This window comes from Hypanus sabinus, chromosome 12 (genome assembly GCF_030144855.1).
Source record: "Hypanus sabinus isolate sHypSab1 chromosome 12, sHypSab1.hap1, whole genome shotgun sequence".
Classification (NCBI taxonomy): Eukaryota; Metazoa; Chordata; class Chondrichthyes; order Myliobatiformes; family Dasyatidae; genus Hypanus; species Hypanus sabinus.
Genome location: NC_082717.1, coordinates 33,401,974 through 33,427,124, shown reverse-complemented (window position 1 = coordinate 33,427,124; position 25,151 = coordinate 33,401,974). Strand labels below are relative to the sequence as shown.

General features: G+C 39.8%; 1 protein-coding gene across 4 annotated transcripts in view; it reads right to left on the bottom strand.

Moving 5' to 3' along the window:
• Positions 1-25,151, bottom strand: part of prkcea (protein kinase C, epsilon a) — a 616,772-nt gene that overhangs the window by 495,855 nt on the left and 95,766 nt on the right. The window contains exon 1 of one of the 4 annotated variants that reach the window (XM_059985742.1): positions 14,204-14,288. The exons of the other annotated variants lie outside the window; for them this stretch is intronic. The gene's annotated coding sequence lies outside the window, so the exon portion shown is untranslated. Of the gene's footprint in view, positions 1-14,203; positions 14,289-25,151 lie in introns of those variants that run through there. 4 annotated transcript variants of the gene reach the window in all.

Genomic DNA, 25,151 nt, shown 5'->3' with positions numbered 1-25,151 from the left:
CTGCTCTGCTGTCGTTCTTCTAAGGAACTTGAAAATTATCACATATAAGTGTTTCACTATTGGCCTTAACCTTTTCCCTCCTGCAATCAATATGATTGATGTGTAATAATGGATATAAATTCTCTTCCATGAGGACATGCACAAAATGCTGGAGGAATTCAGCAGGTTAAGGCAGCATCTCTGGAAATGAACAAATTGTCGATGTTTCAGCCAGGACCCTTCTTCGGGCAGCTGTCTGCCACAAGCACTCAAAACCCTCAGCTGTGTCCTTTCCAAATAAGTATGAAACAGCATTTTTTCATATTCCTTGTATTTAGCCTGTAACTAAAAATGCCCAATTTAAGGTCAATAGATTACTGACAGAATGCTAATCCCTCAGTGGCCTTTAAAGGCCGATAAGTATTGCAGTTAACAGGAAACATACAATCCCTACAAGACCCTGAGCCTTGCAGTTGATGAGTGGATCATTCAGAACTTTAGAGTATACAGCTGCAACAAAAATGCATGACACTCACTTCAATTTATAGTAAGTGTTATACTGAAAGATTTTAAAAACCTCTTCTTCAAAACTATACTCCTTGTCCTCCTGACAATATAGTTCAATTCAGGCAAAGAACAAAAGAACAAAGAAGTATAATTTTGAAGTGATATGCAATTGTGTTCTCTTTTCTCACAATGACAATGCTAAGACCCTACTGAAAATGAAAAAAATGTGATGTTCAAAGCACATTTATTATCAACGTACATATATGTCACAATATACAACCCTCGAGATTCATTTTCTTGCAGGAATATGCAGTAAGTCCAGTAGCCATAAAAGAGTCAATGAAAGACTGCACCGAGGTGGACAACCAGTGTGCAAAAGACAATAAAACTGTAAATACAAAATGAAATTAATAATAATAAATATTAAGAACATGAGATGAAATGTCCTTGAAAGTGAGCCGATGGGTTATGGGAACAGTTCAGTGATAGGGCGAGTGAAGCTGAGTGAAGTTCTGCCTTCCGGTTTAAGTGCCTGATGGCTGAGGGACAATAATTGTATCTGAATCTGCTGGTAAGAGTCCAGAGGCTCCTGTATCTTCTTCATCATGGCAGCAGTGAGAGGAGAGAATGAACTGGGTGTAATGGTCAGACTACTGAATGTTTTATGATAACAAGGAGAGCAATAAAAATAAAACTACAATTTCTAGAAAACAGAAAATGCTGGAAATACTTAACAGGTCATGTAACGACTGTGCAAAAAAAAGTGCGTGTTTTAGATTGAACACAATCTAAGTTGCACAGCAGGGCAAATGGTGGCGGGGGCACGATATACAAGACAACTGGAATCGCCTTGTTAAAGCACATTTGATGAGGTGATGAGGACATAACTATAAAGTGAGACTGCACAAAAAGAATATAAAACAGACAAATGTAGAAATATTTTGCAATTTTGGATTTTAGTGAAAACAAAATTCAAATTCTGAACTCAGGCATTGTCCTTCAGAGCACTTCAGCACTTCCTGTGATCGATATTGTCACTGGAGTCCAGAATTATGCACATTTATATATATTCTAGAAAAACAACTACATTTAAAATATAGGCTATTTCACTGGTGTAGAACTGAAAGAGTGAAACACTGCTGGAGGTACCATGTATTAAATGAGTCATTAAAATAATGCCTTATCTATCCAGTCAGTTGAGTGCAACTGACCCCATGGAACCAGAATGATGAAGAGCTGGGAGTTGGCCCTGTTGTTTTGGCCAGCATTAATTCATTGAATGACATAAATAAAGATCAGGTGCTCTTTAAATTCATCTGTGGGAGATTTTTTTTGCTCAGTTTCCTACAGTATAGCAGTGAGAGTACTTTAAAAGTACTTAACTGGGAGCACTTATTTGTTTCTTGATTTGAAAAGTCTATTTATTTTACCAGTAAGGGTCTCAGTTATAAAATCTTAACTTTAAAAGCACTATTTTTCTAATTTCATCTGATAAAATCAGAAAGCTAAATATTTTGTAAGTCAATAGTTGGTCATTAATCTCTTTTTGAAATGAAAGCAACATGAAGGTAATTCATCCACAGTTTGAGAAAGTATTGATACTTAGGTCAGTCAGAATTCAGAGAGATTAAGTAAATATCATATCCTGGTCACGTGGAAAACTGAATATTTGGGCAGACACACTACTAATCTAAAAGTGTATCAGCTGATCTACTAATGTGCTGATGTGTCCAGCTTCTCAAGTTTAAATTATGAGCTATATCTATTAATTATAGATTTGCAAGTCAAGTGACATCAATGGCAAAAATTGAAATTTGTAACATAAATAAAATTGAGTCTATAGCCTCAAAATTATATTTGTGTGCATTTGTTTTTAGACATTTAGACAGTGCTTCACTTCCCAATGAGCTCAATGCCATCTATGCTTTGCTTTGACTGTTAAAACATGAAGGAACCAACACAAACCCCCACATACCTCAATAATCCTGTGATTTCAGTTTCTGAGATCAACGTGAACTCACAGAAAGCATACGGCCCAGATGGAATACCTGACTGAGTATTAAAGATCTCTGCTAATCAACTGGCCAGAGTGGTCACTGAAATTTTAAACCTGTCTAAGATATTCTGAGCTACCCACCTGCTTCAAGCAGGCTTCAATTACACCTGTACCTAACATGGCTCGATAACTATCATCCAGTAGCACTTACATCCACAGTGATGAAGTGCTTTGAGAGGCTGGTGATTAAAAACATATCAACTCCACGGATCCACTTCACATTTGTCTGCTGCCACAACAGGCTACAGCAGATGCCATTTGATAGAAACATAGAAAATAGGTGCAGGAGTAGGCCATTCGGCCCTTCGAGCCTGCACCGCCACTCAGTATGATCATGGCTGATCATCCAACTCAGAATCCTGTACCTGCTTTCTCTCCATTCCCCCTGATCCCTTTAGCCACAAAGGCCATATCTAACTTCCTCTTAAATATAGCCAATGAACCAGCCTCAACTGTTTCCTGTGGCAGAGAATTCCACAGATTCACCACTCTCTGTGTGGAGAAGTTTTTCCTCATCTCGGTCCTTTATCCTTAAACTCTGACCCCTCATTCTGGACTTCCCCAACATCAGAAACAATCTTCCTGCATCTAGCCTGTCCAATCCCATTAGAATTTTATACATTTCAATAAGATCCCCCCTCATTCTTCTAAATTCCAGTGAGTATAAGCCTAGTCAATCCAGTCTTTCTTCATATGAAAGTCCTACCATCCCAGAGATCAATCTAGTGTCATCTAGAAATCAATCAACCTTCTCTGTACTCCCTCTATGGCAAGAATGTCTTTCCTCAGATTAGGGGACCAAAACTGCACACAATATTCTAGGTGCGGTCTCACCAAGGCCTTGTACAACTGCAGTAGAACCTCCCTGCTCCTGTACTCAAATCCTTTTGCTATGAATGCCAACATACTATTTGGCTTTTTCACTGCAGGCTGTACCTGCATGCCCACCTTCAATGACTGGTGTACAATGACACCCAGGTCTCGTTGCATCTCCCCTTTTCCTAATCGGCCACCATTCAGATAATAATCTGTTGTCCTGTTCTTGCAACCAATGTGGATAACCTCACATTTGTCCACATTAAATTGCATCTTCCATGAATTTGCCCACTCACCTAACCTATCCAAGTCACCTTGCATCCTCTTAGCATCCTCCTCACAGCTAACACCGCCACTCAGCTTCGTGTCATCCGCAAACCTGGAGATGCTGCATTTAATTCCTTCGTCTAAATCATTAATATATATTGTAAGCAACTGGGGTCCCAGCACTGAGCCTTGCAGTACCCCACTAGTCACTGCCTGCTATTCTGAAAAGGTCCCGTTTACTCCCACTCTTTGCTTCCTGTCTGCCAACCAATTCTCTATCCACATCAATACCATACCCCCAATACTGTGTGCTTTAAGTTTGCACACTAATCTCCTGTGTGGGACCTTGTCAAAAGCCTTTTGAAAATCTAAATATACCACATCCACTGGCTCTCCCCTATCCACTCTCCTTGTTACATCTTCAAAAAATTCAAAAATTTCATTGGCTTTTCATTCAACCTTTGAACATCTGGACAGTGAAGATGCAATCATCAAGATGCTCTTTATCAACTACAGCTCAGCATTCAATACTATCATCCCCTCAAAACTAATCAATAAGCTTTTAGACCTTTACTTCAATGCCCCCTTGTGAATTGTACCTTTGACTACCTCACATGCAGACCGCTGTCAGTTCAGGTTGACAACAACATCTCCTCCACAACCTCCATCAGAACAGGTGCTCCACAAGTCTGCGTGCTTAGCCCTTGCTCTACTTGCTTTACACCTATGACTGTATGGCCAAACATAGCTCCAATGTCATATTTAAGTTTGCCACTGTCATCGGCTGAATCAAAAGTGGTAACAAATCAGCATATAGGAGGGAGACTGAAGATCTGGCTGAGTGGTACCACAACAAGGTCTTACTCAGTTTCAGCAAAACCAAGGTGCTGATTATTGACTTCAGGAGGAGGAAACTGGAGGTGCATGATCACTATGAACTAGTCTTCATTTGGGATCAATAGTGTCAAGGGTCAGCAAATTTAAATTCCTTCGTGTTACCATTTCAGAGGACCTCCAGCTGATAAGTGCAATTATGAAGAAAACACAGCATTGCTTCTACTTCCTTAGAAGTTTGTGAAGATTCAGGATGGCATCTAAGACTTGACAAACTTCCATAGATGTGTGGTGTAGAGCATCACAGCCTGGTATGGAAACACCAATGGTATTGAATGGAAAATCCTACAAGACTAGTGGATATGGCCCATTCCTTCATGGGGAAAGCCATCTCCACCAATGAGCACATCTCACGGAACATGGTCATAGGAAAGCAGCATCCATCAAGGACCCCCACCACCCAAATCATGCTCTCTTCTCGCCGCTGCCCTCAGGAAGAAAATACAGGAGCCTCAGGACTCACACAACTAGGTGCAGAAACAATTATTAGCCCTTCAACCATCAGGCTCTTGAACAAGAGGAGGTAACTTCACTCCATTACTGAATGTTCCCAGAACTTATGAATTCACTTTCAAGAACTCTTTATCTCATGTTCTCAATATTTATTGCTTATTTATGAATTATTATTATTTCCCTTTTTTCTTTTGTATTTGCAGTTTGATGTCTTTTGCACACTAGTTGCTTGTCCCGTTAGGTGTGGTCTTTCATTAATTCTATTATGCTTACAGGATTTATTGAGTTTGACTGAATCATGAATCTCAGTGTTGTATATGGTGACATATCTGTACTTTGATAATAAATTTACTTTGAACTTTGTACCTTGAGAGCTAATTATTCTTGGGAATGTTATGTGTAAAATCACAATGATTGCAAAAATGCACCAGACATCGCCGATATTGGCCTACGTAATTTGGTTCCTGATATGTATCTGGTAATGTCATTCTTCATGCAGCAGCCATTTCTACCTATACTGGCTTAACCTGTGGACAATAAGTCCAAATTACAACTGCTGTAGAATGCACTCATTCAGGGAACACAAAAGTTTTTTGAAGGAACTTTGCTGACATCAGGAGACCTGACTAAGCACCTTTAGAATTCACAAAGGGCTGATCAAACAACTCCCAAACTCCACCAAGTATACTTAAATTTTTGAAGAATAGCATTTATCTGGTGAAATATTCATTTCATGTGTGCCTCGAGGTAGCAATTACCACAGCACTCCATTACCACAGACTCTGTTATGTCCCAGCGATGTTGGCCAGCGACAGAGCCCAAAGTGCTCTGTGTCCTTTGCTGAAATCAGATTGGATGAAATGTATGTGTTTATTCAGAAATAGGAGGTGGTAACAGGCCCCTCTGGCCCAATAAGCCTACAATGCTCAATTACACCTGTGTGACCAATTAATCTACAAACCAGAACTTTGAAACTTGGGAGGAAACTGAAACACCTGGAGAAAACATATATGGTCACAGGAAGAATATGCTAACTCCCAACAGACAGCAGTAGAACTGAGCCTGGATCGCTGGGGCAGTAATAGCATTTCGCTAGCTGCTACACCATCACGCTGCCTAAATTATTCCTTCATGAACGCAGTGACTTCTCTGATGTTGCAATGTATACGACACATGGGAGGTACAGCAGTGACCTCCTTCAGCCGCTCGGAAAGATCCCATTGCAAGGAATTTCATTGTGTCCCTGGATTTCCACAAAAAAAAACAAGTAAAAATGTAAAAGTATGACTGAATGTCTTCCTGTGGAATATGAAATACCTCACTGAGAGCTGCCTGTGAAAACTTAAACATGCATTGTTCATCAGAGAAGTCAGAGCAGGCGACCCTTCACGTGGTGGGTCAAGGACTTTAGGGCAATACATGCGAAGCTCATCCCACGTAGTCAACCAGAAGCTAGCAAAAGCCTACCTGGTAACATTAAAGGAAAGACAAATCTCTGATGTCAATGTAAGTGAACAAGTAATCTTTTTTTCTACCATGTGGTAAATAGGACCATCACTAAAGTTACTACTTATTAAAAATAAATAATAAAATCACTAAGTCATCAATCCCAAAAATTTCTTCACTTACTCGTGTAACATTATCACGTGAACTCAGTAAGAACTTCAGACACTGGACCATAAAGCCATAAGAAGTTGGAGCAGAAGTCAGCCATTTGGCCCTTCGAGTCTGCTCTGCCATTCCCTCTCAGCCCCAACCTCCTGGCTTCTGCCCATATCCTTCATCTCTCTAATCAAGAATCTATCATCCTCTGCCTTAAAGTATACCCAATAATTTGGCCCCCACTGATGCCTGTGGCAATGAATTCCATGGATTCACCACTCTCTGGCTAAAGGAATTCCTTTTCATCTGTTCTAAAAAGACACCCCTCTATTCTGAGGCTGTGCCCTGTAGACTTGGACTCTCCTACCATAGGAAACATCTTCTCCACATCCACTCTCTCAAGGCCTTTCAACATTCGATAGGTTTCAACTAGGTCACCCATCATTCTTCTGAATTCCAGTGAGTACAAGTCCAGAGGCATCAAATGCTCTTCATATGACAAACTTTTTAATTCTGGAATCATTTTTGTGAACCTCCTTTGAATTCTTTCCAAGATCAGCACATCCTTCCTTAGATACGGAGTCCAACACCACTCACAATACTCCTAGTGAGGCCTCACCAGTGCCTTATAGTCTCAACATTACATCCTTGCTTTTATATTCTAGTCCTCTTGAAATGAATGGCAACATCCCATTTATGGTGTCAATTATAGGTGAATATATGATTTTGACTACCATAAAAAGAGCACAATCATTGAAGTTACTATTTGTGTATATTGATAATAAAATCCCTGCCAAATAATGAATTACATTCATACAATGTATCTCATATTTCATAAAATACTTTCATATACAATATAGCAATTAGTGTGAAAATTTGTCATTCACTGTATCAGTGACCCTATATTCTGCACTATTCCCAGACAACAGACCAATTAGTACCCACTTTCTGTTTAGATACCAAGCTGTTAATATTCCCTTTAATAATCAATGTTATATACCACCAACAGTTTATTGTTTATTTTTCCCGACTTCAGTATTTGTAATTATCCACTTCATACCCAAACAATGAATCTAAGGGTTTATTAGAAGCAGCAGCCTGCACAATATTCCCAAACAGCCTTGAAAATGTTTTTTATCAAAAACTATTCTGAATTTGATAAATTAACTGCATAGATTCTCAGAAATGATACTGTAGACTGAACATACATCTTGCAACGTACATCAATCTGACAGGCTGCATCACCATCCGGTATCAGGGTGGGGGAGGGCTACTGCAAACGATTGAAGGAAGCTTCAGAGATTGTAAAATTAGTTCCATGTGGGTACTAGCCTCTGGAATATCCAAGACATCTCCAAGGAGCAGTACCTCAAAAGGCGGTGTCCACCACCCAGGACATACACTCTTCCCAATGTTACCATTAGGAAGGAGGTACGTAAGCCTGAAGGCACACACTCAACTATTCAGGAACAGGCTCTTTCCCTTTGCCATGCAATTCCTGAATGGACATTGAACCCATCAACATTTGCTTAGAACTTTCTTATTTCTGCTTTTGCACTACGTATTTACTGAGGGCAAGGACAAGCTCCGCTAAACGGGAGAGTGGTGGTGGATGGGAACCAGTTGGATCTGGTGTCCAGAAAAAAACGGAAAGCTTTGGTGGGGGATGAAGATGTATAGGGATAGGACATCCATAGTGAAAATAAGATGCTCAGTGCCAGGGAACTTGAAATCATGGAAAAGATCAAGAGTGTATGAAGTGTCACTGATGTAGGTGGGAAGGGACTGAACTGGGGGGACAAGCTGACTCGAAGTATGCAGATATGAGTTCTGTGGGGCAGGTGCAAGCAGAAACAATGGACCTACTGGACAGGGAGAGTAGGAAGTAGAAATGGGAGGTGTAGAGTGAGGGAACTACAAGGTTGGTGACAGTGGAAGAGATACCCAGAGCAAATAAGGTCGGTGTGGGAGACAATGGGCTGGTGCTCCTTAGTGGGATCCTGCTCAAGGGATAACCAAGAGCAGGTGTCTGACAGCTGTTGCTGGGCCTCAACAAGGTAGAGAGATCAGTATGCCAGACTACTACAGCACCCCTTATCTGCAGGTTTGATGGTGAGGTTAGGATTAATGCATTGAGAGTGGACAGCAGCGTGTTCGGAAGGAGTGAGGCTGGACGGAGAGAGGGGCGGTGAAGTCGAGACGGTTGATGTCTCATCAGCAGTTGGTGACGAAAAAATCCAGAGCAAACAGAAGACCAGAGTGGGATGTCAAGGAAGAGGAGGAGGGTTGAAGATGGATGAAGGGGTCATCGGTGCAGGGTGGAGAGTTCAAATGTCCTTTTGCTGAATCAGTGAAATGCCTTGCTGGCACATTAATGTGTCAGTGAACTTCACCAGCATTTTCTGTCTTTGCCAAGAGGTGGTTCCTGAAATATGAGGAATGGTCCACATTTTTGAGTGTCTTACCATGAACTATTAGAGAGCAGTGTTGTGCAACAGAAGTAGAGTACCAAGGTCTGTTGAATGTAAAATAATGGTTTTGAATGCTTCAGTTACTGAGGTGAAGATGCTACTAGCCTTTCCTGCTCTGCTCTACCTATTAACAAAATGAAATGGTGAATACTTGCTGAATAAAGGCAATCCTAAATTGGGAAGTCACCTACAGTCATAGATACCACCTGGTTTGTTGAGTTCCTCCAGCATTTTTGGGTGTATTACACCAACAATTTTGGTCTGAATTTTATCACAAATATTTTGTCTGTTCTCTCCACTGTCGTCCCTCTCTGCAATGAATGTGAAATGCCTGCATATTAAATTATAAAGTCTTTTTTCATAGGCTGTGCAACTTAGCCTCCATAACAATTGGTTTTCAGTTCTTCAAAAATAACGTGCCTGTATGTTTTCCATATACCAGATAATGAGAGGTAGCCACCTTTGAACTTTTGTTAGCAATCATCTTATGACCTTATAGAAACATAGAAACATAGAAAATAGGTGCAGGAGTAGGCCATTTGGCCCTTTGAGCCTGCACCTCCATTCAGTACGATCATGGCTAATCATCCAACTCAAAACCCTGTACCTGCTTTTTCTCCATACCCCCGATCCCTTTAGCCACAAGGGCTATATCTAACTTGCTCTTAAATATAGCCAATGAACCGGCCTCAACTGTTTCCTGTGGCAGAGAATTCCACAGATTCACCACTCTCTGTGTGAAGAAGTTTTTCCTCATCTCGGTCCTAAAAGGCTTCCCCTTTATCCTTAAACTGTGACCCCTCGTTCTGGACTTCCCCAACATCGGAAACAATCTTCCTGCATCTAGCCTGTCCAATCCCTTTAGAATTTTATACGTTTCAATAAGATCCCCCCTCAATCTTCTAAATTCCAGTGAGTATAAGCCTAGTCCATCCAGTCTTTCTTCATATGAAAGTCCTGCCATCCCAGGAATCAGTCTGGGAATACCATTTAAATGAGGGAAATCAGTTCTGAGCAAAGCAACATGTGTTCAGATATAGACTAGCAAAGTTATTTCCCCAAAGAGTAATAGACCTGACATGGTATGCCTTTTTAATAGAAAGTCAAATACATTTTTATTCAGCAAAATCATTGCAAAGCACCAGCAATTTATGAAATGGATTATTAAACTGTTACATTTTCCAAGTATGTTATTGTAGAGCTTAATACAGTCATAGAAATTCATCCACACTTCAAAAGGCACTTCAAACCAGCACTGTGTGGGTTTGGATGCAGCTAGTGTGGGAAAGCTATGCCAATTTTCCATAATGATCCCACTGCAGCTACTCTTCACTATACGAGGCCCTAAGCATGGTAGCAATGAATCAACATACAAATGCCTTTACTCCACAAGCTCCAAGGTTATGAACTCAATGGAACAAAGTCATAAGAAATCGGGGAGGTTCGGATAGTTGGATAGTGGCGAGAGACTGTTGGGATAGTGGATAGGTAAGCAGAATCAAAATGAATTGGGGCTGAATAATGGAAATGGAAGAAAGAGATATTCAGGGATCAATGTGGTCCTGAAATATGTAGAAGAGATCTGGGAAAGCAAAACTTTAGATGTTGTTTGACAACACTGTACTTATCACCTCCCTCTGTGCATATATGCAATATGAGACACAAAGAGGACTCAGAACAGATTTTCCATCAATTGGTGTGCTGCACTAAAACATTGCACAACGCAAAATCCCACTTTCACTGTAAGGTATTAATATAACTATCACGGATTGTTGACCAAAGGAAGAGTGAAGTGATAAGGACAATCAACAGCACTAGTTTCTTCTGTCTGATGAGGATATTATGATTCTGCACACATCAGTAGTGCGGTAGTTAGTGTGATGCTATTACAGTTCGGGGCAATCTGGAGGTCGGAGTTCAACAATATCCTCATCACAACCTGTTCTTCCACATATTTTCAAACCAATGGCAAACTTGGAATCTTACATCGTGTTCCCTCAGCCAAGTAGTGTCTGTAAGGAGTTTGTATGTCCTCCCCATGAACTGTGCGGGTTTCCCCCTGGGTACTTCAGCTTTCTCCCACAGTTCAAAGACGTACCAGTTAGAAGGTGAAATGGTTATTTTAAATTGTCCTGTGGATACCCTAATTTTAAGCGGGGGGGGGGGGTTGCTGCATGATGCAACTCGTTGGGCTGGAAAGGCTTGTTCTGCACTGTATTTCTAAATAAATAAATAGATTGAGTGTCTGAGTGAAAAATTGGGAGAGTTTAATAACTACGTGATGGTATACAAGATCATGCACGTTAGTAAAAGAAATCAAAGGTGGACTATTATCTAAATGGCAAGAAACTCCAAATAAGTGAAATTTCAGGGAGGTGTGGGCATTCCAATGCATGAATCACAAAAAGATAGCAGGTAGGTCCAGCAAGTAGTTCCGAAAGCAAATGGTATGCCAGCCTTTAATGCAAAGAGTTTGGAGTTTGTTGCAGTTGTACAGGATGTTGGTGAGATCACACCCGATACATCGTGTACAGTTCCGTTCCCTTTCCTTAAGAAAAGGGATAGGACAGCATTGGAGGCAGTTTGCAGGAGATTGAGCAGGCTAATTACTGGGATGAGAAAGTAAATGATCAGAGAAGCCTGGACATCTGAAGTCTATATTCCTCTGAGTTTAAAGGAATGGGTGATGACTTTATCAAAAACAACTAAGATTATAAGGGGGCTTCACGGGGTAGATGCTCAGCCATTGTCACTAATAGGAATCTCAAAGGAAAGTAACTTCAAAATAAGGGCCCTGAAATTGAAAACTGAGCTGCATAGAAATTTCTTCTCTTAGACGGTAGTAAATATCTGGAATTCTCTGCCACTGAGGGTGGTGGAGGCCAAATTATCAAGTCAAGTCGCTTTTTATTGTTGTTTCGACCATAATTGCTGGTACAGTACACAGTAAAATACGAGACAACTTTTTTCAGGACCATGGTGCTGAATATATAAATATATAATGGATAACTAGCACAAAAGAGGAACTGAGGGCAACATTAATCAGCCATGATCAGGCTGGGGTGGGGTGTAACTGTTATCTAGATCCCTCTCCTATTTGCTTGTGTTTTTCATTTACATTTTTCACAAATGAATGCAGCTCTCTGCTATGTTGCTGAATGGCACATTTTAATTTTGTGTGAATCAGAAAATGTTAGCACTCAAAAGGTCAAGAAACATCACAAGAAGAGTCATAGCATCAATGTTTCAAATCAAACACCTTTCATAAGGCCTGGAGAAGTGAGGGAAAAAAGCATGTTTTGAATTGCAGAGAGGGGCAGGGATGGAGAAAACAGATAAATTATCTGTGATATGACAGAAACCAGAAAAGGAAGGAATGAGCATTTTTACAAGTGACAGGTTAGAAAAAGGTACAGTTTACTGAGAGTCAGTATGTTTTTAAAAGATATCAGTACATAGTCTGTCTCCAGAGATGGAGATAGAGAGAATGAGAAAAGGGAGAGAGGTGTCATAGATGGATCAACTAAATTTGAGGGCAGGTTGGAAGTTGGAGGCAGAGTTGATGAAAATGATGAGCTCAGAAAGGGAGACAGTAAGTAACTGGGACCCATCTGAGTGTCCACAGCAAAACCTTTGTTTTGGGGAGTTAGGTCTATTGCCAAAATTATTGAGGTAACAATTACTTTAATAAATTGACCATTAGAAACAAAATTGGAAATAAAGTAAATTGAAATAGAAGTAGGTGTTCTGGAAAACTGTTAAATTCTGGATGTGTCCCAAAGGCTACAAAATGTCCAGAGTCATTAAGAGGCACTGTTGCTTGAGCTTCTGTTGGGCATTATTTTAGCAATGCAAGGCTGAAGACAGAGTAGGAGTAGAACAGAAAATTACAGTGACAAGTGTCTTGTAGCTCAGGGTTGCCTCTGTAGGTGAACAGAAGTGTTCTACAAGCGAACATCAAATCTGTGTTCGGTTTCGCCTGAGTAAAGAATGTCATACTATGAGTTCCAAATGCAATGTACTGCACTGGAAGAAGCACAAGTGAATTGCTGCTTCACTTGAAAGGACTCGTTGGGTTCACGGATGATGAGAATGGAATAAGTAAAAGGGCAGAAGCTGCATCTCCTGCAGTTGTATGGGAAAGTGCAGTGAGAAGAGGAGTGGATTACGGAGATGGTAGCTCAGACCAAGGAGATGCAGTGAAAACCCTTTATAATACTTGGGGGGGGGGGGGGGGTAAATGGAGTATCTGGTAACAGAATTATTTTGAAGTTGACAGAAATGTTGGAAGATGTTCCATTGAATTCTGATGACAGGTCCTTGACTTGAAACCTTGGCTCTGCTTTTCTCCCAGGGATAATGCTTGACCTGCTGAACTCTTCCTGCATTTACTGCCATTGAAGTGCCATGATGACCTTGATTGCAAAAGGTTTGAAGTTCATTGAAAAGGAAGAACTGCTGCAATTGTACAGGGTTTTGATGAAACCACATTTGGAGTTTGTTGTAGGGATTTATCTCCATACTTAAAGGATTTACTTGTAAAGAAAGCTGCACTGCAGAAATATATTCAAGTGATTTCAGGATGATGATACAATTGCATGCCATGGAGTTGTAAAATTCCTTTGATTCTAAAACAGCCACAATTCACTGGAATTTAGAAGATATTGAACAGGATTGACAAGGTGGATGCCAAAAGAAGGTTTCTTCAGTCCAGAGAAACTCAAAATTAGAAGTATATTCACAGAATAAAGTGTCAGTTATTAAGGACAGAAGTGTGAAGAAGAAACATTATTTAGCATACTATAAACCTCTGGAAGTCTGGGTATCGGTACTCCAGCGCATTCAAAGAAGAGACTGACAGAGTTATGGAGAATAAGGTCATCAAAAGATATAGTGTTATTGGAGGATGGAGGGAATAGGGATAGTGGTTGATGTTTTGAAGTAGCCAATATTTTACTAAATGCTGAGGACCAAAACCTGCTTTTAGTTCCTTCAAATCACTATAGGAGGTACTCCGGGTATATCTCCCAACCTGCTGTAACATCACTTAATATTTTGAAAGAACAATTAATAAACTCTGCAGAAGGCACTCAAATGACCTGCATTAAAGCTGTGGCATCTTAATTGCAATAACATAGAATGGATTTCAGTTAAAAACCTCTGTCCTGTCAGCCAGCTGACGCCTGCTGCTAAGCTCCAGCTGCTGAAGAGCAAACAGCTGACAGAGTATCAGCTGAGATGAACCAGAGTCCAAGCTGAAACGAAGCAGAAAATAACAAGTCATAAAAGAAGCAAAAATGTACCAGCCTATAACCAGAAAATTAGTTGAACTAATTGATGCATACACTGCTAATGAATACTACTACATTGTTGTAGTTTCCTAGCAAGTGCCAAATCAATAAATACAGTACGTGATCTGTAACAATCGTGTACAATTGTGTAAAATATGCAAAATTAAGAATTCACTCTGAAAGAATAAAATCACTCTTGCAAATGCAAACATAAACATGACAATATTTAATGTAAACACAATCTGAAACAACCGCAAGTTCACGTTTCTCTTAAGGTAAAATTATGCAGGAAGATTTCACTGAATGCACACAAATAGCAGAAATACTGTTACACACAGGGACACTCTGCTCAGATGAGAGTGAGACAGCTTTGATAGTATCTGTAAGCAAAACACAATAATAATGAAGTTTCATCCGTATTCTGGAACCAAAAAAGATGGAGAAAAAAAACACACACACACACACACACACACACACACACACATGCACGCAAGCACCAATTTTAAGATTAAAAACTTTCTTCTTTTCACAGTCTAATCCTTGAGGGGTGGGTGGGAATAAGTGACAGCATCTTAACTATGCCTGGATCAGAAAGAACTTAACTGAAAAAATAACAGTAATTTCCTAACAACCGTACATTGTTTTGTTTACATGAAGAATAATAGCAGTGACACAGCAGAAGTAGATCTCTTAGATCATCATTTATCGTGAAAAACCCTGTATTTATAATGACATTTAGAAGACCACATTTCACTTTCTTGAGATAATTAATTTGTTACATCTGAGGTACATAAATAGAGTCAACAATTCTCAGAACAGTGACTGCAAGATCATCTGTAGATGATCATCTTTAATAAGACTCAAGGGGGTGTTGAACGTTGATGAGAAGCAGATACTTTTCTATGAAAAATGATATTATGAGAAAATAATCTATATGAAAGCAAGGAACTCAATCGCACCAGGCAAATAAACAGTATGGCTACGGAAAGTCAGTTTTTGTATTCTGTGGTGTCTGACTCATCCTCCAAAATTCTAAAGCCTTTACTTTACCTTCAAGAAACCAGTTGTGTATAAAGGAATATATTGGTAACAGTAATATTCAAGAACCTCAGCACCATACAGTACACCACAGCCTGCTGGAATTGCACCATTACTCTGAATGTTTATTTCTTCAACACCAATGCACTATGGCTATGTATTGTCTTTACTTACATAAACCCATCCACTTCAAGGTTTGAAATATCGTGCATTCAGAGGTGCTCTTCTGCACACCACTGTTGAAAGCATGGTTATTTGAGTTACTGTCACCTTGAATCAGTCCAGCCATTCTCTTCTCACCTCTTTCGTTCACCATCTGTTTACACCCACAGAACTGCTGCTCACTCAATGATTTTTTTTCACACCATTCTCTGTAAACTCTGGAGACCATTGTATGGTAAATTGTAGGAGATGAGCAGTTTCTGAGATACTCAAACCACCCAGTCTGGCACACAGAGTCATTCCAAGGTGAAATGGAATCTTCATTCGGGATTTTCATCTTCATTCTGATTTTTGGTCCGAACAACAACTCAACCACTTGATCATGTCTGCATGCTTTTATGCATCGGGCTGCTGCCACATGATTGGTGGATTAGATATTTGCATCAATGAGCCAGAACAAAGGTGTACTTAGTAAACTGACCACTGAGTCTTGTTACGAATGTGCCACAACTCTGAGGGGCTGAAGGGTACAAAGTATCCCCCTCCTTTGTGAGAATCGCAAGGTCGCTATTAATTCGGGTCTGGGACACAGGAAATGAGAGAGAGACACGTAGGATCCACGAGGGTTTGGAATATGGGTCCTGGCTTCAGCAATACAAAGCCACGGACAACGGCCATTGTCTCTTGGAGACAAAATTGTGTATTGAGTACTGTACTATTCATTGAAGCCCTCAGGGGATGACCAGAGTGGGCTGGTTGAGGGATTGCATCATCCCAACCTGATTGACACCTGAGACCCCGTGAGTAAGGATAAAAGAGGGTCTGGGGAACAACCACTTCAGACGCACCAGGGGAAACTTATGTGACCGGTGGAGGCTTGAATGTGTGTCCATCCTTGCCTGGATGACAAGTCCTCCACTGAACGGCCTCGCTAAAGGACGAATACGGATCAAGATCGGATAAGAAGGAAAAGGTGGCAAGTTTCAAAAATCTCTCTCTTGACTCCAACCAAAGACTGCAGCCTGAATGAACTGAGTGACTTTTATACTTCCATCAGACAATACATTATCCCCTAGACAACGATAGAGCTTATTTCTTATTGATTATTATTATACCCGCACTTTTAGATTTAGTATTGACGACGTATATTATCTGTATGTTTGCATTGATATTATTTTTGTGTATTTTTACCAATAAATACTGTTAAAAATAGTACCATCAGACTTCAATGGACCTCTCTATCTTTGCTGGTAAGTGACCCAGTTACGGGGTTCGTAACAGTCTACTGTCTTTGGACAAGGCAGTGGACATTGAACTAGGCAGTGGTCACTGAAGTATTTGACTGGAATAGTTCAGCAAAAGAAAGAATGCCTAGAAAGGGTTCTACACCATATCTGATTTCTGAACTCATGTGGTCCCAAAATTTGAAGTTATATCTCAGGCCTGTTAATCAAATGGTTGGGATCAGAATGCAGTCAAACAGCCTTCAGTTGTGATTGTATGATAGAGAAGAGCTTGCCTGTTCCTCTTGGCTCCTCTTCTGTTAAACATTTTGGAAATTCATCTCGCTGATTAAGGTTTAGCATTCTGCATTATTAAGGAACATCCATTGAACAATCCTGAATCTATTGCCTCAAATAGGGGTTAGCTGTATTAGCTTATAACTGACTTGAGTGTATAATTATATTGCTTAATATTATACCAATATGTTGACCCAACATGGTGGATGGTTAGTAAGTAGTTTGGTGTCTAAAAAGTGCATGCTGTTCAGCTGAAGTTCTTGATGATTAAATCTCTATACAGAGAAAACGGTGTTCTGATTATATAAAAAGCTGAACCATAAAGAGAAAATGCTGGGAGCTCTCAATAGAACAGGTAGCAACTGTAAAAAGAAAAACTGTTAATATTTCAAACTGAAAACCTTTTGTCAGAACTAGGAAAAATAGAAAAACATAAGTATTATGTTAAAGCGGAAGTGAATGGAATCTATAGATAGGACAATATGATTGGTTTAGACAGCATCACTGCAGGGATGAAAGAAGCTGCAATCCTGACCTAAACTATCAGATTGTCTCTCTGTCTTATCTATTCAGCATTAAGTCACCTGTTCTTTTCCATTCCCACACCTTCTCAGCAACCTGTTTACTCAGATCTGACAAAGGTTTTTCAATCTGAACAGTTTACTCTATTTCTCATTGCCCAAATACTGTCTGACCTGCTGTTTCCAACTTTTGTTTTTTTTCTTTCAGATTTCTAGAACTTACAGAATTTTGATTTCAATTTTTCAAAACTGTTCAGATCATTTGAAAGTCATTATGTTCAGTTTTGGGCAGACCTCCATAAGGAGGGTATATTTTCTTAGCAACAAACAGAGAACAATGTTCCGCAAAGATAATTCAATTATTATGAGAGACTGATAAAATTAGTGAAATTACACAAAAAATAAAGGTAAAACATTGAGTTTATATTGCAGCTTTCATATTCTGAGTATGTCTTTCAACCAATTATATGCTTCAGAAATGTAATCATTTCAGAAAGATACACAGTTTAAAAGATGGGCAGAGTATAAAACAATAAAGGTACAAGATAAATTTAAATTCATTGTATCTTTTCAAAGAACAGTCTAAATTACAGGAAGAGACACAAGTTCAAGATAAGCCATTTACAATTGAATCCTTCACACAAAGGATCGGGAATGTCACAGAAGTTAGTTACGCCTGTGTACGCAGCATTTATTGCTTGAAGGATGTTTTTATTTAATGTTAGAGGAAGCTTAACTACATCATTAAATCAGTAAGGTGAAATGTACCCATATTAGTAACATTGCAGCTTCCTGAATCACCAAACAGCACATAGCACTCTCAGGTAACAACCTGTAATTATGAAATGCTTTTGAAGATTAATTTGCAGATAATGAAACACTGAATGAAGTCATTGTCTTAATGCAGCAAATGTGGAACAGCAGCTATTATACAAAGTCGGACCAAAAGCCCCAGAAGATAACTGTGACATACTATTTTAGTTAGAGAGATAAGGGACTGCAGTTGCTGGAATCAGAGACAATCTGCTGGAAGAACTTAGCAGGATGAGTAGCATCTATGTGGAAAAGGAAACTGCCAATATTTCCTTATTCTTGAAGCACTGAGTTCCTCCAGCAGATTGTTTGCTGCTCGCATTTTAGCTCTGGGGGTTGAAAAATAAATGTTGGTTACCACATTACAACAGCCATATTTACAAACATGTACATTTCGAACAAGATATTTTTACACTTTTTTGAAAGGGCAGAAGGAGCTTTAGTTCAACTCCTCACCTGCCCTAAAATCACAGTAAGCATTCATATTATATGACTCAGGAACTCTTAACACTTGCTAACATACTGAGATCTCACAATCTGATCTATGCTCCCAGATATCTATCCTTTTATCCATCTACTATTATCATTTTCAGTCTTTTGCCACCTCCATCACCTCCCAGCTCCTCTAACTATTATCATTTTCCTCTCCTCCATTAACCTATTACTCCATCTCATCTGGATTTACCTGTCTCTTGCTCTGTCCCTTCCCTTCAGCTTTTATACTAACTATTCCCCACAGCCTTCAGTACAAATGAAGAGCCCTGACCCAAAACATTGACTGTCCATTTCCATCCATAGATGCTGCCTGACCTTTTGAGTTGTGCCAGCATTGTGTGTTGCTCATATTCAAGCATCTGCCTCTATATTGAGATGTTTCTGAGTTTTTGACAAGCCACTGTTGAGATGTAATTTCGAAATAAATCTCTTTCCTTAGTAAACTTGTGTTAATTTGATCTAGAAACCATTGTTAATACACCGCATCCTTTTCTCTCTAAGACTAGGTCAACAACACAAAATGTTGTTGTCCAGCCTAAATGAAAAAATTGCTAGAAGAACTTAGTGAGTCAAGCAGCACCTTTGGAGGTAAAGAAATGTTCAATATTTCAAATCAGGCCCTACATCAATCCTGTGTCAGAGTGGCAGCTCAAAATGTCAACATTTCTCTGTCCACAGACTCTGCTTGGCCTTGAGTTCTTACAGCAGCTTTTTCTTTCATTTTTATTTACTCCAGATTCAAGCATCTGCAGTCTTTTCTGTTGCCATTCTTTATAATACTGTGCAGGAATGCTTAACTATGGTTGGTGATCTTTCTCTTAGTGTATTCTGTGAAATTGGATTCATTTACTACCCAAGTAGACCCTGTACTCAACTTCCTTCAATGTATGTCCAGGGATTGGTGGGGGGGGCGGGGTGGGGGGGGGAGGCAGATTACAGTGGAAAATCCATTATAAGTCCAGCCAAAGGTTCCCAAAATGTAAAGTTTCATAAGATTGTTGCATGGTGCAGTTTAAGAGTATAGACGTTTTAAAAAACTGCAATCCTGGTGCTTAGTTAAAAAAATGTAACAATTTGTTTTTGAGAAATCACACTATGTTTTATCACTCATTAAAGTATTTTTACCATCTTGGCAATTACCCCCTGTTAAAATGTGTCATGTATTCACAGCAGTTAAGAGGAAGTCACAAGTCCCAAGGTTGGGAAATATGCAAACCAAATAATTTTGGGACCAAGAATGTGGCTTAACAATGTATTTTTCTGCTTTATTTTATGGCTCATGATGAATTAACTTCAAGTGGCACAATGTAACAGCCTTTAAAAGTACTTTTACTCAAAGTTTCACCTTTATTCTTTAATCTTAGCCTTTCTATTTTTCCCCTCATCTTTATGTTCTTCATTGACCCTCTTTGACTCTCTTCGATTTCAGAATTTTTAGATGTATTTATGAATCAATGAAAACATTTTTAACACAGTCTGCCCATGTGCTCTTTGAGTACATGTTTTTTTGCGCTTTTACATGGGCTACAGAGTGTCCTTTCCAAAATAAGAGTACAATAAAATGGTCTTGTACAATAAATCTCCTCATCCTTTATGCTCCATGGTATTATCTCAGTAATATGTTCAAAAAAGCACCAACCTACTAACAATGATTTTGGTCACCTCAGTGACTTTACTTTCCCAAATCAGTTCTCTTCATCCTACATTGTGAAGCACGAGGACATACTTTGTTTCATTGAATCTGGAGAACAAAGGGTTGTGAGTCCTGTGACTCTGGTACACTGTAACTGTGATGATTATATGTCTCGCATCATACGTAATACTTATAACTTTGAAGGGAATTAATGGGAAAGATATTGTTAAAACTTTCCTAAGTTACACCATTTCAAATGTCATCAAAAGATCAGCAGTGATTGAGTTATGGGGGATAGGGCTCATCTCATTTGCAACGTTTGGGGTTTCATTCTGCAACTTCTTACTATAATATTTGCTGATTTCTAGCACAGCAGTCACCCTCTTCTTAATTCCCGGTAACTGTGCAACCTATTTTCAATCTCATGGCAATCAACAATCCCTGATTCTTTTTTACTACTTCACGTTAGGGATAATTTACAGCAGCCATTCAAACTCCCAGCATAAATGTGGGTTATTGAAACAAACATTCAGCAGAGCCCACCCAGTCATGGGGAGGACCTGACAACTCCACACAGACAGTGCTCAAGATTGGGATTTAACCCAGGCTGCTGACTGCTGGGCCACAGGTGGATGACTGGGTGGAAATACGTCTCGACCAAAGGAGGCTCTGCTTCCCTCCGCTAGCCTGCAGATCACCCTTGGGCAAGGTGTAACAAGTGCTTAGTCCCACCCAGATCAGGGTCACATGAAGCCATGGGGGCAGGTGGTGAATGGCCATATGAGCAGCTGGTGCATATCACAAGTCCTGGTTATGAGAACTCTGACGCCAGGCAATCTCTGAAGAGAATTGATAATAGTTGGAGACACCTATCTTGTAAAGACACAGCCCAGAAGAAGGTAATGGCAAATCACTTCTGTAGAAAAAATTGCCAAGAACAATCACGACCGTAGATAAGACCATGATTGTCCATGGCATACAACACAGCACAAGATGATGATGATGACTTATGAAAAGATGCACAAGATGCATCCAGATTCTGAAAGATTTATCATTTGGATGGTATTTACTGCTGTAATAAGTAACTTGCAGTAATAGCTCAGCCTTTATTGAACAAATTTATAAAAAGTAATGTAAATGTGTCCATGGGCTTTAGCACAAAATAGTGTTGAAAAGAGACTTGCAAATTCCATTATAAATTTAAATTCAGAACGAAACTCAGAATATAAAAACAGCAATGTGATTCAGTATAATGTATTTATTCACTTTGGACATCACTGGCAACAAAAGCATTCATTAATCCATTCTCAGCTGCTCGTGAGAAGGTGATGGCGAGCAGCAATGATGGCAGTGTACTTCCAAGGTAGGCGGTAGGTGACTCGGAGGGGAACCTCAGTGAGATGGCTGTTACTGTTGTCCTTGCTGTAAAGGTCAGGGTTTGGAACAGGTAGTTGTAATGCCAGGGCATTTCGCAAATGACTCACAGTACAAGTACGGTGCATTAATGGTGAAATAAGTGAATGTTAAGGTTGGTGGTGGGGGAGCTCAATCAAGAGGCTGTTTTGTCCTAGAAATACCTGATGTCTCAGTATTATTGAGTTATACTCATTCAAGCTAGTGGAGAAATTGCTTTACATTTGTGATTCAATTCCTCAAGATGGCAGAAAGACTTTGATTGCCAGGAACTGAGTAAATTGCCACAGAGTTTAACTGTGCTGCTGCCTCAGATCTCCAGGGACCTGCTTTGATCCCTGGCCAGAAGTATTTTCACATTCTCTCTGTGATTATATGAGCTTCCTTCTACACCCTAAAGAAATGTACACCCTAAATTGTACACACTAAAGAAATGCTGGGAGCTTGTAAATACTTACAAAGATTAGTTTTACTTATCACACGTACATGGAAACAAAGAGTGAAATCCGTCACTTGTGTTAACAACCAACACAGTCCGAGGATGAGTGAGAGGCAACCCGCAAATGTTGCAATGCTTCCGGCTGCAACATTGCATGCTCACAACTTACTAACTCTAACCAGCACACCTTTGCAATGTGGGAGGAAATGAGAGCACCCAGAGGAGAGCCACAAGGTCACAGCGAGAACATGCAAACTCCTTACCAACAATGGCAGGAATTGAATCTCGATCACTGACTACTGGCATTGTAAAGCATTACGCTAACTGCCACATTACCATGCCAGATAATGGCAAAAGAAGAATCAAAGGGGAACTGATGGGCATCTGAGAGAACACACTACAGGAGTATAGAGGAAGAAAAGAAAAGGAGGAATGGAATTGATGGGAGTCCCCCACATCCCCATTGACTGTCTCCAGCATCATTAAAATAGGATTACTCAGCCCTCAATCAGTATTTTATAGCCATTCACATCGCTGGATATGCTGGAATTTTGGTAACTGGTAATCCCACAATATTTATGGTGGGGCCTTGGTGAAGACAATGCCATTGAAGGTAATGAAAAGGTGCTTTTAATCTCCCTTGTTTTTGTTGTGGATTCATTGGATTTTATGTAGTCCATTACTTAACATACTCGGGCCTAAAATAGGTCAGTAATTTGGGGGACACACACAAAATCCTGGAGAAATTCAGCAGGCCAGGCAGCATCTATGGAGAAGAGTACGGTCAACGCTTCGGGCCGAGACCCTATAGCTTTATTAAGACAGTAGATATGGCAGATGCAGGCAGCTCAAACCAAAAGAGCATTAGAAATCAGCAAGTCAAGGAGCACCTTTGGAGACAAAAGCTGTAAATCAACGTTACAGATTAAAACTTTCAATTGGTAGAAAGACTGGAGAGGTGCTGACAAAAGATTCTTTTATTCAATGGATAGTGGGGAAAAGGAATTGACTGCCCAGAAAACCAATAGAAGAGCCAAAGATACTTCTAAAAGAGCTTGACTATCAACAAAGAGCCATAAGCTGCAGGGCAGCAGATCAAGAGCTAGGAGAGGGATTAATCTGAAGTAAATTTTGGATGCTATGCCATGGCCAGAAATATAAAGCAGCAAAAACTGTTGTTCATTCAGTGTTTCAATGCAAGGGCAATATCATCATGCCTGAAAGATGCATAGGGACATCAGGTGTAACAATAGAGGGACCAACTTTTCAGACACGAGGAGGGACTAGTGTGTAATAAGATAAGTACAGTTCACGGAAATAAATCTTAAGTGGTGCATATAGCCTTATATAACTTCAGGTACACTCTATATAACTCTATAGGCAGTGTACTTCGGCTACATGCAGTGTATTAAGTAATTCTAAAAAGACACACTGAATAGTATCCAATAAAATACTAAAGGATTCTGCATTTAACCCGATATTCAGAACACAAGACATCAGATAGCAGTTACAGCACAGGTGGTTCTAGAAATGTTTTTATTTCTCAGAAAATCTCATCTTAGTTTTCTTCTGTGAAAAGACTGAATCCCAGGGCTGAAATGGCTAACACGAGGGGGCATAGTTTTAAGGTGCTTGGAAGTAGGTACAAGGGGTATGTCAGAGGTAAGTTTTTCCACATAGAGAGTGGTGGGTGCATGGAATGCACTGCCAGCAAAGGTAATACAGACAAATACGGTAGTCTTTTAAGAGACTCTTAGATAGGTACATGGAACTTAGAAAAATAGAAGGCTATGTGGTAGGGAAATTCTAGACAGTTTCGAGAGTAGATTACATGGTCAACACAACATTGTGGGTTGAAGAGCCTGTAAGGTGCTGTAGATTTCTATGTCCTATGCTTTTTAAATATGATTTAGTTTGTATATACAGTAGGTTTCTGGAGAACTCCATACACTGAAACATTCCAAGACTGAGTAGTGTGATGTTGGCAAACAAATAAAAAAGCAGTTTAGAAAATATCTCAGCCAAAACTATTACAGACAATCCAATGTGGCTTTGAGGGCATCCAATTTTCAGTTTTTATGCGGTCATGGAAAGTTAATTTAACAAAGGTGGACGACGAGATCAAGGAATCGTCAGTGATTGAGTCAAACTAACTTACAGGCCATCCACAGGAAACAAACAAGTTCCAATTATGAAGACATCCTTAAGTCACAAGTCAGAAAATGCACAACAAATACTCAATATGGAAACCCAAATGCATTGAAAGTTATCAAAAATAAATAAGGCAGATGAGAAAGATCAGTTAGTAAAAGTGAAGAGAGAGGAAATGAAATCATTTCTGCCATTCACTTTAGGCAGCATGGACCAGAAGGGGCTGGTTCTGGGGGCTGGAAAATTGCAAATTTCACTCCCCTCCTTAAGAAGGAAGGGAGGCAGAAGAAAGGAAATTATATGCAAGATAGCCTGACTTCGGTAGTCGGAAGGATGTTGGAGTCATTATTAAGGATGCAATTTTGGGGTACTTGGAGGCACATGATAAAATAGGCCAAAGACAGCAAGGTTTCTTTAAGGAGAAATCTTGCCTGACAAATCTGTTGGAATTCTTTGTGGAAATAACAGGAAGGATAGACAAAGGAGAGTCTGTGGTTGTTATTTATTTGGATTTTCAGAAGGACTTTGAAAAGGTGTCACACATGAGGGGGTTTATCAAGCTACAAGGTCATGGTATTACAGGAAAGGTACTTGCATGGAAAGAAGATTGGCTGACTGGCAGGAGGCACA